Genomic DNA, 15129 nt, shown 5'->3' with positions numbered 1-15129 from the left:
TGAGTGTTCCCCTTTCTCTGCAACCATGCCAACATCCATTGTTTTTTAACTTTTTAAATAATAGCCATTCTGACTAGTATAAGATAATATCTCACTATGATTTTAATTTGCATTTCTCTGATGATTAGTGATGTTGAGCATGTTTGTTGACCACTTGTATTTCTTCTTTTGCAAAATGTCTGTTCATGCCCTTTACCCAGTTTTTAATGGAGTTGTTTGTTTTTTTCTTGTTGGGTTGTTTGAGTCATCTGATATAGACTTATCTCTGAGCCTACCCAGACAAAGATATATTTGAGAGCCCCAAGGTGACATCTCTAGGTCAGTCAAGTAGCCAAGAGCCCCAAGATGACATCTCTAGGTCAGCCAAGTGACCAGTGCATGCTGGACAACATGTTGTGGAAAGGCACACACTATTTTCCAGGTGTTACAGGATGGTATGTGCATGTACTTCATTTCTCACCTTTTCTTCTAACAGTGTGACACTAACCTGCTTCATCACAGCATCTCAGTGTCTTCAGATGCTTTTCCTGGATGGCCTCTCCAACTCAGCTGAATAGCCAAGATCATTGTCTCCCAAGAGGCAACAATTCCAGCTAATTCTAAACCTATAGACATTATACTTTCATGAAATCCCACCCCAATGGTGCACAATGTCTTTTTTTTATAAAATACACTCATTTGCTGTGAAGGCTGCATTTGCAGTGTCAGGGCCCCCTTAGAAGGACCCAGCATCCAGTTCCTGCACCCTGAATCTGAATCAACTGCAACTGGGAAAAGCAACTACCAATTGAATATGCACCATTCCAGATGGTCTGGCATATTTATGTGCTTTGAGTTGCCATGTCCTATGTGCCAGAGAACCAAAACTTGGTTTCAGGCAACTCAGTCCTCCACCATCTGACCAGTCAAGACTATTCTCTCCACTTAGATTGAAACACAGAGACCTACTCCAGTGATCTAGGATTAGGGACTTTTGTGGCACAGAAGGCACTAGACTCGGTGATGATATTACTGCTGCTCTTGTCCTTGGCCTGGGAGACACTGCTGGGATCCCCTGCCTCCAGCTTGAATGCTTGGGATAGGCTTAGAAAGTACTCAGCTGGTTCCACCAGGACGGGGGACTGCAGCGTCAGTGCTGTGTGATGCCCTGCTTTCATTCCTCGTATTCTTCACTCTTGCCTTCTATATCCCTCACCAAGGATGTTTTATTTTATTAGTCTTTTCAAAGACCCAACTTTTGGTTATCTTGATCCTCTATATATGTTTGTTTTCTTTTTAATTACTTTCTGCTCTTTATTCTTTATCATTTCCTTCTTTCTACTTTCCTTGGGTTTAATTTGTTGTTCTTTTGCTAATTTCTTGAGATTGCTGCTTAGCTCGTTGGTTTGTAGCCATTCTTGTCTAATGTATGCAATGAGACTGTCAATTTTCCTCTAAGCAGTTTTTATTTTGCTTTATTTTGGTAAAATTCTTGCTGAAGCACAACACACACACAGAAAAGTGCACAAATTTAAGTGCAGAGCTTATGAATTTTTCAGAAAGGGAACTCTTTCACGTAAACAGCACCCAAATCAAGAAGCAGAGCTTTACTCACATTTTAATCTGTTCTGTTTCTCTTCATCCTTCTCACACATCTGTGTTTCTGTCTGGGATCATTTTCCTCTAAAAAAAAAGGGTTCCCTTTAGTATTTATTTTAGTGCAAGCCCACTGAAGATAAAGCCTCTCGGTTTTTGTTTGTCTGAAAACATCAGTATTTCACCTATACTTTTGAAGAGTAATTTCACAATATATGTAGACAGAGCTGAAGGTTAGGTGTTTTCTTTAGCACTTAGGAATGTCATTTATCTTCTGAAAAGTCAACGGTTAGTCTTTTTGTCATTCCTTTGAAGGTAACTATCTTCCCCCATCTTATGCTTTTAAGACTTTTATCTTTGTCTTTGGATTTCATCCGTTTAACTACGATGTGCTTACCAGAGGATCTTGTTTTTATCCTATGGTTTATCCCGAAGCTTAACGAGAAGCTATTATCTTCTCAAAAGTTGCCTTTACACCATTCTCTGGAACTCCAGTTACATACAGTGGATGATTCCATCGTATTCCTCTGTTCCTTTTTCTCTATGTACTTTCTACCCTTTTTTTCCTCTACCTTCTTTTAATCCAGATATTTTCAGTCGACCTATCTCCCAGTTTATGAACCCTCTTTCTGCTATACCTGATGTCCTGCTAAACACATGTATCAAGTTCCTAATTTCAGCTATTCTATTTTCAGTAATAAAATCCTCATTTGACTCTTTTCTATTGGTTTTAATTTTCTGGCAAATGCTGTACTTAATGTATCCATTTTCTATTACATCATTGTTTCTTTAAAGTCTTTGCCAGATGACCTCAACATCAGGATTCTGTTTCCCTGCTTCTATCTATTGCTGTACTTGGTAATTTTCTGTCAATTGCCATACATTGGGTATGAAATATTATACACGTGAGGTACTTTAGGTCTTCTCCCAAAGAGGGTTTGCCATGTCCTCAGCTAGGCAGTTGGGGTGCTGATGGCCTTAGCCCAATAAGAGGGGAGACCCGCGGGGTGCAGTCCAATTCTGATAAGACACAGTCTCCTTCTGGCTCGCCCGTGTTCCTTAGGACCCCTCTCAAGGGCTTTCAGTGGGGACCCTCTCCCTGCCAGATCTCCTCAATACCAAGAGATGGAAAATTTTGCCTCTACTTTTCAAATGTTTTCATGATTAGATTTTTAGTCTTTTGCCCTCAAAGCTTCAGTATTTGTGAATGTCTGAGGGGAAACAAGCTGTGTATTTGAGATCTCCCATGCTGTAACTCTCGCCCATCTAGTCAGTCACCAGGGAAAAGGGGATGTAGTTTACCGGAAACCCCTCATCTAGAAGTTTTAGTCCTATCTGAGATTCCACTGCTCTGCAGTGCCTGGAAACATTTTGTTTTAAAATCAGCTTATTTAGTTATCTGTAGAACCATTAATCTGCTGCAACAACTATATCCTAGCAAAAACAGGAAGTCTTTAATTCTCTCTCCCGCTTTTTTTTCTTTCTGAGACGCAGTCTTGCTCTGCGGCCCAGGCCAGAGTGCAGCGGAGGGATCTCGGCTCACTGCAACCGCTGCCTCCTGGTTTCGAGCAGTTCTCCTGCTTCAGCCTCCTGAGTAGCTGGCATTACAGGTGCGGGCCATCACGCCCAGCTACTTTTTGTATTTTTAGTAGAGAGGGGGTTTCGCCATATTGGCTAGGCTGGTCTCACTGTCCTGACCTCAGGTGATCCACCCACCCCAGCCTTCCAAACTGCTGGGATTACAGGTATCAGCCACCGCGCCCCGCCTCTAGTTGCCTTTGAACTGTGCAAGCAGTAGCCCCAGGGATCAAAAACTCTGTCCTGGGGTGGTGACAGTAATCAACACTGAAATGAAAACAAAATGTATTTTTCCATTGTTTTGAGTTTAGAATTGGCCCCCTGACACGTGAAGTATTTCCCATAAATAAAAGCTACAGTGTCGTCGGTTGGTGGGAGTGTAAAGTAGTTCAACCATTATGGAAGACAGTGTGGGATTCCTCAAGGATCTAGAACTAGAAATACCATTTGACCCAGCAATCCCATTACTGGGTATATACCCAAAGGATTATAAATCATGCTACTATAAAGACACATGCACACTTATGTTTATTACAGCACTATTCACAATAACAAAGACTTGGAACCAACCCAAATGTCCATCAATGATAGACTGGAGTAAGAAAATGTGGCACATATACACCGTGTAATACTATGCAGCCATAAAAAAGGATGAGTTCATGTCCTTTGCAGGGACATGGATGAAGCTGGAAACCATTATTCTGAGCAAACTATCGCAAAGACAGAAAACCAAACACTGCATATTCTCACTCACAGGTGGGAACTGAACAATGAGAACACTTGGACACAGGGTGGGGAACATCACACACTGGGGCCTGTCATGGGGTGGGGGGCTGCAGGAGGGATAGCATTAGGAGAAATAGCTAATGTAAATGACAAGTTGATGGGTGCAGCAAACCAACATGGCACATGTATACCTATGTAACAAACCTGCATGTTGTGCACATGTACCCCATAAGTATTATAAATAAATAAGTAAATAAATAAATAAATAAAAAGTTACAGGCATTAACATGGGATTTATTCTTCTAAATAAGAAATTAGTCAAGTAATATACAGTTCTTCGCGTAAAAGCTACGTATCAGCTATCACAATTACTTCAAAAAGAAGTTGCAATTAACCATTTTTCATTCAAATAACCAGACAGCTCATAATTTACCTATTAGAGAAGCATGAGTTTATCACGTGGCAATTTGTATAAGTTAGGGAAATGTGAAATTCTTAAAAATACAAACGTCTTCTGTTTATTAAAAATTTATTACTTTTCCAGTTATTTTCAAATTAATTTAATTTTAGTTTAGTTTTAGTTAATATAACCAGTCTGTAATACAGCATTCTAAATCATGATGACTTTTGGAAGCACAAATCCAAGTTAGATGATACCTGTATCAAATTATAAAATTTTGACAAGTCAATATGACATTCTGTAGTACAGTAAGATTTTTTCTGTTAGAGTCATATATTACTTTAATGATAATTTTACTGTAGAAATATCATTTGAGTAGCAACAATATCATGACTTTCAGGGCTGTTTATAGTAGAGCAAGTGTGTGTTTGTTATTGTTTTGGTACAATTTAATATGGCTTTAAAAATTATGTAATTTTATACCTTTGAATGAGTTCTTAGATACAAGCCTTACTAAAATTAAGTGCAGCAGGACAAGTATGCATAAAAGATGACTCTGTTTCATTCTGGTGTTGGATAGAAACCAGACTCATGCCTGAAAAGCTTTAACATTTTACCTTAAGGAGATACAACAGGTAATATCAGTTTTTAAATTAACATAAATTTTCCAACGTTTACTATTCATATTTACACTTATAGTGGAATCATCAATGTTAGATTCCTCATCAATGAACATTATTTCCATTTATCCTCATTTATTTGGAAACCCTTCACCATTCCTTTTGTTTTGATCAAAAGTCACAACCTTTCTTGAAGCTGCTTATTTCTTACAATCCATTTAATTTATAAAAATAAATACAAATGGATAGATTGCCATATAGGATAAACTGGCAGGACTCAAGGTTTTATACAATTAATGTTGATTATTTGTCTTAAAGTGCTGCTCTTACTGTTTCCTCTTGCTGAAACCAAACACCCTTCAGACACAATTTATATCACATTATTCTACTGTTACTCAATCTTTTTGAGCATTTGAAGATATTGTACTTTCCATTACTCCTTCTAGATAACTCTTGAGGCTAACTCTTTCAGAGTAATTATAGCTTTTTTTGGTTAAAATTGCTTTTCTTGGGGTTTGAGGATATAGTCTCACATCTATTTTGTAAATGACATATTAGTAGATTTAAGTTCATTATTCTTAAGAATGTTTCTACATAGAGGCTGGGCATGGTGGCTCATGCCTGTAATCCCAGAACTTTGGGAGGCTGAGGCAGGCAGATCACGAGGTCAGGAGATCAAGACCATCCCAGCTAACACGATGAAACCCCGTCTCTACTAAAAATACAAAAAAAATTAGTCAGGCGTGGTGGCAGGCGCCTGTAGTCCCAGCTACTCGGGAAGCTGAGGCAGGAGAATGGCGTGAACCTGGGAGGTGGAGCTGGCAGTGAGCTGAGATTGTGCCACTGCACTCCAGCCTGGACGACAGAGCAAGACTCCGTCTCAAAAGAAAAAAAAAAGATTCTTTCTACGTAGATAATTTGATTCTTTCTGCAAAATAAGTGACTTCACAATGGAAGACTGTGCTGATCTATGTCTGTCTAATTCATTTATTCTGATTGTACTCTGGTTCATAAGATCTGAGTGTTTTTGCATTGCTAATATTGGGTAGCTAAAAACTTGCCATGAAGTTCAGGTATTCATGATGCTGGCAAACTGCAATGTCTGAGCAACAGTATTTTTTTTTTTTTTTTTAATTATACTTGAAGTTCTAGGGTACATGTGCACAACATGCAGGTTTGTTACATAGGTATACATGTGCCATGTTGGTTTGCTGCACCCATCAACTTGTCGTTTACATTAGCTATTTCTCCTAATGCTATCCCTCCTGCAGCCCCCCACCCCATGACAGGCCCCAGTGTGTGATGTTCCCCACCCTGTGTCCAAGTGTTCTCATTGTTCAGTTCCCACCTGTGAGTGAGAATATGCAGTGTTTGGTTTTCTGTCTTTGCGATAGTTTGCTCAGAATAATGGTTTCCAGCTTCATCCATGTCCCTGCAAAGGACATGAACTCATCCTTTTTTATGGCTGCATAGTATTTCATGGTGTATATGTGCCACATTTTCTTACTCCAGTCTATCATTGATGGACATTTGGGTTGGTTCCAAGTCTTTGTTATTGTGAATAGTGCTGTAATAAACATAAGTGTGCATGTGTCTTTATAGTAGCATGATTTATAATCCTTTGGGTATATACCCAGTAATGGGATTGCTGGGTCAAATGGTATTTCTAGTTCTAGATCCTTGAGGAATCCCACACTGTCTTCCATAATGGTTGAATTACTTTACACTCCCACCAACAGTGTAAAAGCATTCCTATTTCTCCACATCCTCACCAGCATCTGTTGTTTCCTGACTTTTTAATGATCGTCATTCTAACTGGTGTGAGATGGTATCTCATTGTGGTTTTGATTTGCATTTCTCTAATGACCAGTGATGATAAGCATTTTTTCACATGTCTGTTGGCTGCATAAATGTCTTCTTTTGAGCAGTGTCTGTTCATGTCTTTTGCCCACTTTTGATGGAGTTGTTTGTTTTTTTCTTGTAAATTTGTTTAAGTTCTTGGTAGATTCTGGATATTAGCACTTTTCAGATGGGTAGATTGCAAAATTTTCTCCCATTCTGTAGGTTGCCTGTTCACTCTGATGGTAGTTTCTTTTGCTGTGCATTAGCTTTTAGTTTAATTAGATCCCATTTGTCTATTTTGCATTTGTTGCCATTGCTTTTGTTGTTTTAGTCATGAAGTCCTCTGGGCAACAGTGTTCTGAAGGCACATTTTATGTTGACAGATATCTCCTTTCAGCATTTTGAAGTTCTCATTCCTTTGTCTTCTATTGTTTCTGTTTGTGTTAAGAAGTCATCTGTCAGTATGATTGTTGCTCCTTTGAAGGTAAGCTAGCTTTTTTCTTCATTGGATGATGATGTTGTTTTGTCTTTTTTTTCTCTCTCTGATGTCTGATTGCTTTGTTCCTTTTGGATTCATAGAGCTTTTGAATCTATACCTTGATGTCTTTCGATGTAGCACCATCATCTCTCTGCTCTCCTTTTAGATTTCAGTTACCTATATTTTAGACTACCTGCTAGTATCCTGTGGGTTTCTTGCTCTTTCGTCTGTATTTTCCATCCTTTTCCTCTGCACGCTTCATTCTGGATTTTTTTCTGACCTGTATTCCAGTTCCTTAAATTTTCTCCTCTAGGGTGCAGCACACCAACATGGCACAACTATACATGTGTAACAAACCTGCACGTTATGCACATGTACCCTAGAACTTAAAGTATAATAATAATTTTTTTTAAAAAACTTCTCCTCTATATTGTTTAATCTACTGTTAAACCTATACATTGAGTTCACTGTTTCAAAATTACAGTTTCTCAGAATTTCTCAGATTCAAAATTTCTGTTTGGTTCATTTTATAGACTTCATTCTTTGCTAGTAGTTTCAATCTTGTCTTCTTTTCCTCGAGTGTTTTAAGTATGTGTTCGGTGACATCTACTTGTTTTTTGTTTTAATTTAGAAAGGGGACTTTATTTTGTATACGGGTTTATAGTCTGCAGGGTGGCCATTCCACAGGCTGGGAAGTATAGACTCCGCTCAGCAAAGACTGGAAACAGGCACTTTGAAGGAGGAGAAAGCAGAAGAGGAACTTAATGTTTAACAGGTTGGCCAAATATACATATTTAACAGATTTTAGCAGGAGTTATGAATATTCACAAAGGGGTCCTGACACATGTATATTGAACAAACATGTATGTAACATACAACACAAGTTCACATTAGGGTAGAGACTTAACATTTAAATGAATTACTATTAGGCCCTATCCATCAAAAGCTAAAGCAGGGACATGGAGGCACTCAGGTGTGCAGCCTCTGTAAACAAGCCAGAACCAGTCTATGGTCAGCAGTCTCTTATCAGAAGAAAGTTACTGAAATCATTCTCTTTTATGGTTTTTTATTTTATTTTGTTATTTTATTTTATTTTCTGTAAGTTACGGGGATACAGGTGGTATTTGGCTACATGAGTAAGTTCTTTAGTGGTGATTTGTGAGATTTTGGTGCACCCATCAGCCATGCATACATCACACCATATTTGTAGTCTTTTATCCCTTGCCCCCCTCCCATTCCTCCCCACAAGTCCCCAAAGTCCATTGTATCATTCTTATGCCTTTGTATCCTGACAGCTGAGCTCCCACATATCAGTGAGAACATATAATGTTTGATTTTCCGTTCCTGAGTTACATCACTTAGAATAATAGTCTTCAGCCTCATCCAGGTCACTGCAAGTGTTAATTCGTTCCTTTTATGGCTGTGTAGTATTCCATCATATACACACACACATACACACACACACACACACATACATATATATACACACTACAGTTTCTTTATCCACCTGTTGATTGATGGGCATTTGGGTTGGTTGCACGATTTTGCAATTGTGAATTGTGCTGCTATAAACATGTGTGAGCAAGTATCTTTTCAAATAATGACTTCTTTTCCTCTGGATAGATACCCAGTAGTGGGATTGCTGGATCAAATGGTAATCCTGTTTTAGTTCTTTAAGGAATCTCCACACTGTTTTCCATAGTGGCTGTACTAGTTTACATTCCCACCAGCAGTGTAGAAGTGTTCCCTGTTCACCACGTCCACACTAACATCTACTGTTTTTTGATTTTTTGATTATGGCCATACTTGCAGAAGTAAGGTGGTATCACACTGTGGTTTTGATTTGCATTTCCCTGGTAATTAGTGATGTTGAGCATTTTCATATGCTTGATGGCCATTTGTATAACTTCTTTTGAGAATTTTCTATTCATGTCCTGAGCCCACTTTTGATGGGATTGTTTGGGTTTTCTTCTTACTGATTTGAGTTCATTGTAGATTCTGGATATTTGTCCTTTGTCAGATGTGTAAATTGTGAGAATTTTTTCCCATTGTGGGTTGTATGTTTACTCTTCTGACTGTTCCTTGTGCCATGCAAAAGCTCTTTAGTTTAATTAGGTCCCAGATGTTTATCTTCATAGAGCTTTTAGTTTAATTAGGTCCCAGATGTTTATCTTCATAGAGCTTTTGAATCTATACCTTGATGTTTTCGATGTAGCACCATCATCTCTCTGCTCTCCTTTTAGATTTCAGTTACCTATATTTTAGACTACCTGCTAGTATCCTGTGGGTTTCTTGCTCTTTCGTCTATTATTTTCTATCCTTTTCCTCTGCATGCTTCATTCTGGATCTTTTCTGACCTGTATTCCAGTTCCTTAAATTTTCTCCTCTATATTGTTTAATCTACTGTTAAACCTATACATTGAGTTCACTGTTTCAATAAAATATTGCATTTGCTTTTGGGTTCTTGGTCATGAAATCCTTGCCTAAGCCAATGTCTAGAAAGGTTTTCCAATGTTATCTTCTAGAATTTTATAGTTTCAGGTTTGAGGTTTAAGTCTTTAGTCTATCTTGAGTTGATTTTGTATAAGGTAAGAGATGAGTATCCAGTTTCTTTCTCCTACATGAGGCTAGCCAATTATCCCAACACCATTTGTTCAAAAGGGTGTCCTTTCCCCACTTTATGTTTTGGTTTGCTTTGTCAAAGATCAGTTGGCTGTAAGTATTTGGGTTTACTTCTGGGTTCTCTATACTGTTCCACTGGTCTATGTGCCTGTTTTATAACAGTACAATGCTGTTTTGGTGACGTGGCCTTATAGTATAGTTTGAAATCAGGTAGTGTGATGCCTCCAGATTTGTTCTTTTTGCTTAATCTTGCTTTAGCTATGTTGGTTCTTTTTTGGTTCCATATGAATTTTAGAATTGTTTTTTCTAACTCTGTGAAGAATGGTGGTGGTATTCTGAAGGGGATTGCATTGAATTTGTAGATTGCTTTTGGCAGTATGGTCATTTTCACAATATTGATTCTACCCATCCATGAGCTTGGGATGTGTTTCCATTTGTTTGTGTCATCTGTGATCTCTTTCAGTAGTGTTTTGCAGTTTTCCTTGTAGAAGACTTTCGACTCCTTGGTTAGGTATATTCTTAAGTTTTGTTTTGTTTTGTTTGTTTGTTTGTTTGTTGTTTTTTGCAGCTATTGTAAAAGGGGTTGTGTTCTCGATTTCATTCTCTGCTTGGTTGCTATTGGTGTATAGAAGAGCTACTGATTTGTGTACCTTAATCTTGTATCTGGAAACTTTGCTGAATTCTTTTATCAGTTCTAGGAGCTTTCTAGATGAGTCTTTAGGGTTTTCAAGGTAAACGATCACATCATCAGCAAACAGTGACAGTTTGACTTCCTCTTTCCTGCTTTGGATGCCCTTTATTTCTTTCTCTTGTCTGATTGCTCTGGCTAGGACTTCCAGTACCATGATGAAGAGGAGTGGTGACAGTGGGCAACCTTGTTTTATTCCAGTTCTCAGAGGGATTGCTTTCAACTTTTCACCCTTCAGTATTTTGTTGGCTGTGGCTTTCTCATAGATGGCTTTTACTGCACTAAAGTATGTTCCTTTTATGCTGATTTTGCTGAGAGTTTTAATCATAAAGAAATGTTGGATTTTGTCAAATGCTTTCTCTGCATCTATTGAGATGATCATGTGATTTTGTTTTTAATTCTGTTTATGTGGTATATCACATTTACTGACTTGTGTATGTTAAACCATCCCTACATCCCTCTTATAAAACCCACTTGATCATGGTGGATTATCTTTTTGATATGTTGTTGGATTCATTTAGCTACTATTTTATTAAAGATGTTAGCATCTATGGACATTGGTATATAGTTTTCTTTTTTGGTTATGTCCTTTCCTGGTTTTGGTATTAGGGTAATGCTGGCTTCACAGAATGAATTAGAGAGGGTTCCTTCTTTCTCTATCTTGTGGAATAGTGTCAAAAGGATTGGTACCAATTCTTCTTTGATTGTCTGGTAGAATTCTGCTGTGAATCTGTCTGGTCCTGGACTCTTTTTTGTTGGTAATTTTTAAATTACCATTTCAGTCTCACTGCTTGTTATTGGTCTGTTCAGGATATCTAATTCTTCCTGATTTAAGCTAAGAGGGCTGTATTTTTCCAGGAATTCATCCATTTCTTCTAGGTTTTCTAGTTTATGTGCATAAAGGTGTTCATATTAGCCTTGAATAATCTTTTGTATTTCAGTGATGTCAGTTGTAATATCTCCTGTTTCATTTCTTAGTAAGGTTATTTGAATATTCTCTCTTCTTTTCTTGGTTAATCTTGCTAATGGTCTATCAATTTTATTTATCTTTTCAAAGAACCAGCTTTTGTTTCATTTATCTTTTGTAATTTTTTTGTTTCAATTTCATTTAGTTCTGCTCTGATTCTGCTCTTGGTTATTTCCTTTCTTCTGCTGGATTTGAGTTTGGTTTGTTCCTTTTTCTCTAGTTCCTTGAGGTATGACTTAAACTATCTGTTTGTGNTTTTGAGACGGAGTCTCGCTCTGTTGCCCAGGCTGGAGTGCAGTGGCCGGATCTCAGCTCACTGCAAGCTCCGCCTCCCAGGTTCACGCCATTCTCCTGCCTCAGCCTCCTGAGTAGCTGGGACTACAGGCGCCCGCCAACTCGCCCGGCTAGTTTTTTGTATATTTTAGTAGAGACGGGGTTTCACCATGTTAGCCAGGATGGTCTCGATCTCCTGACCTCGTGATCCGCCCATCTCAGCCTCCCAAAGTGCTCGGATTACAGGCTTGAGCCACCGCGCCCGGCCTCTTTCAGACTTTTGATGTAGGCATTTAGGGCTATGAACTTTCCTCTTAACACCGCCTTTGCTGTATCCCAGAAGTTTTGATAGGTTGTGTCATCATTGTCATTCAGTTCAAAGAATATTTTAATTTCCATCTTGATTTCATTTTTGACCCAAAGATCATTCAGGAGCACATTATTTAATTTCCATGTATTTGCATGGTTTTAAAGGTTCCTTTTGGAGTTGATTTCCAGTTTTATTACACTGTGGTCTGAGAGAGTGCTTGATATAATTTCAATTTTTTTACATTTATTGAGGCTTGTTTTATGGACTGTCATATGGTCTATAGTCTATCTTGGAGATTGGAGAAAGTTCCATGCACTGTTGAATAGAATGTAAATTCTGTGTTTGCTGAATGAAATGTTCTTTTTCTTCTTCTTCTTTTTTTTTTTTTTGAGATGGAGTTTCACTCTTGTTGCCCAGGCTGGAGTGCAATGGTGCAATCTTGGCTCACTGCAACCTCTGCCTCCTGGGTTCAAGTGATTCTCCTCCTGCTTCAGCCTGCTGAGTAGCTGGGATTACAGACATATGCCACCATACCTGGCTAATGTTGTATTTTTAGTAGAGACAGGGTTTCTCCATGTTGGTCAGGCCAGTCTCGAACTCCCGACCTCAAGTCATCCCCCCACCTCGGCCTCCCAAAGTGCTGGTATTACAAGTGTGAGCCACTGTGCCTGGCCTGTTGGATGAAATGTTCTGTGTATATCTGTTAAGTCCATTTGTTCCAAGGTATAGTTTAAGTCCATTGTTCCTTTGTTAACTTCCTGTCTTAATTACCTGTCTAGTGCTGTCAGTGAAGTATTGAAGTTTCCCCACTATTATTGTGTTGCTGTCTATATCATCTCTTAGGTCTATTAGTAATTGTTTTATAAGTTTGGGAGCTCCAGTGTTAGGTGCATTTATGTTTAGGACTGGGATATTTTTCTTTGGACAATGTCTTTTACCATTACATACTGTCCCTCTTTGTCTCTTTTAAACACTGTTGCTTTAAAGTTTGTTTTGTCTTATAAAATAATAGCTCCCCCTGCTCACTTTTGGTCTCCATTTGCATGAAATGCCTTTTTCCACCCCTTTTTTTTAAGTTTATGTGAGTCCTTATGTATTAGGTGAGTCTCCTGAAGGCAGCAGATGGTTGGTGAGTTCTTATCCATTCTGCAGTTCTGTATCTTTTAAATGGGGAATTTAGGCCATTTACATTCAATGTTCATATTGAAATATGAGGTACCGTTGCTTTCGTCATGTTCTTTGTTGCCTGTGTACTTTGTTTTGTTTTATGCTTTTTAACTTGTATTTTTGTTTTATAGGTCCTGTGTGATTTATGCTTTAAAGAGGTTCTGTTTGGATGTGTTTTCAGGATTTGTTTGAAGATTTAGAGCTCCTTTTAGCAGTTCTTGTAGTGGTGGCGTGGTAATGGCAAATTCTCTCAGCATTTGTTTGTCTGAAAGAGACTGTATCTTTCCTTCATATATGATGCTTAGTTTCACTGGAAACAAAATTTTTGGCTGATAATTGTTTTGTTTGAGGAGGCTGAAGATAGGGCCCCAATCCCTTCTAGCTTGTAGGGTTTCTGCTGAGAAATCTGCTGTTAATCTGATAGGTTTTCATTTATAGTTTACCTGGTGCTTCTGTCTCACTGTCCTTAAGACTCTTTCCTTCATCTTAACTTTAGATAACCTGATGACAGTGTGCCTAGGGGAAGATATTTTTGCGGTTAATTTCCCAGATGCTCTTTGTACTTCTTGTATTTGGCCGTCTAGGTCTCTTGCAAGGCCAGGGAAGTTTTCCTCAATGATTCCCCCAAATGTTTTCCAGGCTTTTAGAATTCTCTTCTTCCTCAGGGATATCAATTATTCTTATGTTTGGTCATTTAACATAATACCAGACTCCTTGGAGGCTGTGTTCATGTTTTCTTATTCTTTTTCCTTTGTCTTTGTTGGATTGGGTTAATTCGAAGACCTTGTCTTCAATCTCTGAATTTCTTTCTTCTACTTGTTCAATTCTATTGCTGTGACTTTCCAGAGCATTTCACATTTCTAAAAGTGTGTACAAAGTTTCCTGAATTTTTTATTGTTTTTTCTTTAAGCTATCTATTTCCATGAATATTTCTCCCTTTACTTCTTGTATCATTTTTTGGATTTCCTTGGATTGGGCTTCACCCTTCTCTGGTCCCTCCCTGATTAGCTTAATAACTAACCTCCTGAACTCTTTTTCAGGTAAATCAGAGATTTCTTCTTGGTTTGGATCCATTGCTGGTGAACTAGTGTGATTTTTGGGAGGCGTTGATGAGCCTTGTTTTATCATATTACTAGGGTTGGTTTTCTGATTCCTTCTCATTTAGGTAGGCTCTGTCAGAGGGAAGGTCTAGGGCTGAAGGCTGTTCTTCATATTCTTTTGCCTCCAGGGTGTTCCCTTGAATTAGTACTCTCCCTCTTGGTCCTGGTACTCTCCCCTGTGATCCTGACTCAAAGGATATGGCTTCCTGTGAGCCAAACCGCAGTGATTGTTGTCTCTCTTTTGGGTCTAGTCACCCAGTAGAGTCTACCCGCCTCCAGGCTGGTACTGGGGGTCATCTGCACAGAGTCCTGTCATGTGAACCATCTATAGGTCTCTCAGCCATGAATACCAGTGCCTGTTCCGGTGGAGGTGGCAGAGGGTACAATGGATTCCATAGGGGTCCTTAGTTTTGGTTGTTTAATGCTCTATATTTGTGCTGGTTGGCCTCCTACCAGGAGGTGGCGCTTTCCAGAGAGCAACAGCTGTAGTAGCGTGGAGAGGGACTGGTGGTGGGTGATGCCTTAGAACTCTCAAGATTATATTCCCTTTATCTTCCACTACCAGGGTGGGTAGGGAAGGACCACCAGGTAGGGGCAGGGCTAGACACGTCTGAGCTCAGACTCTTTTAGGGCAGGTCTTGCTGTGGCCGCTGTGGGGAATGGGGGTGAGATTCCCAGGAGTGACATCTACTCGTTACTGAACATAAGCCTGTATCTGATGACTCTGATATCTGGAAATTCTATATATCTGCTTTTTGTCAGCTGTTTTTCTTTTTTTCTTTC

At 38.8% G+C, this 15129-nt stretch overlaps 1 protein-coding gene across 1 annotated transcript in view; it reads left to right on the top strand.

The window, feature by feature from the left end:
* The window catches only part of LOC108522727 (E3 ubiquitin-protein ligase HECW1-like), a 267461-nt gene that overhangs the window by 231250 nt on the left and 21082 nt on the right, over nucleotides 1-15129 (top strand). The gene's annotated exons all lie outside the window — the stretch shown is intronic.

The sequence above is a fragment of the Rhinopithecus bieti genome, unplaced genomic scaffold, assembly GCF_001698545.2.
Source record: "Rhinopithecus bieti isolate Rb0 unplaced genomic scaffold, ASM169854v2 scaffold_65226, whole genome shotgun sequence".
Taxonomy (NCBI): Eukaryota; Metazoa; Chordata; class Mammalia; order Primates; family Cercopithecidae; genus Rhinopithecus; species Rhinopithecus bieti.
This window is presented reverse-complemented; position numbering and strand designations above follow the sequence as displayed.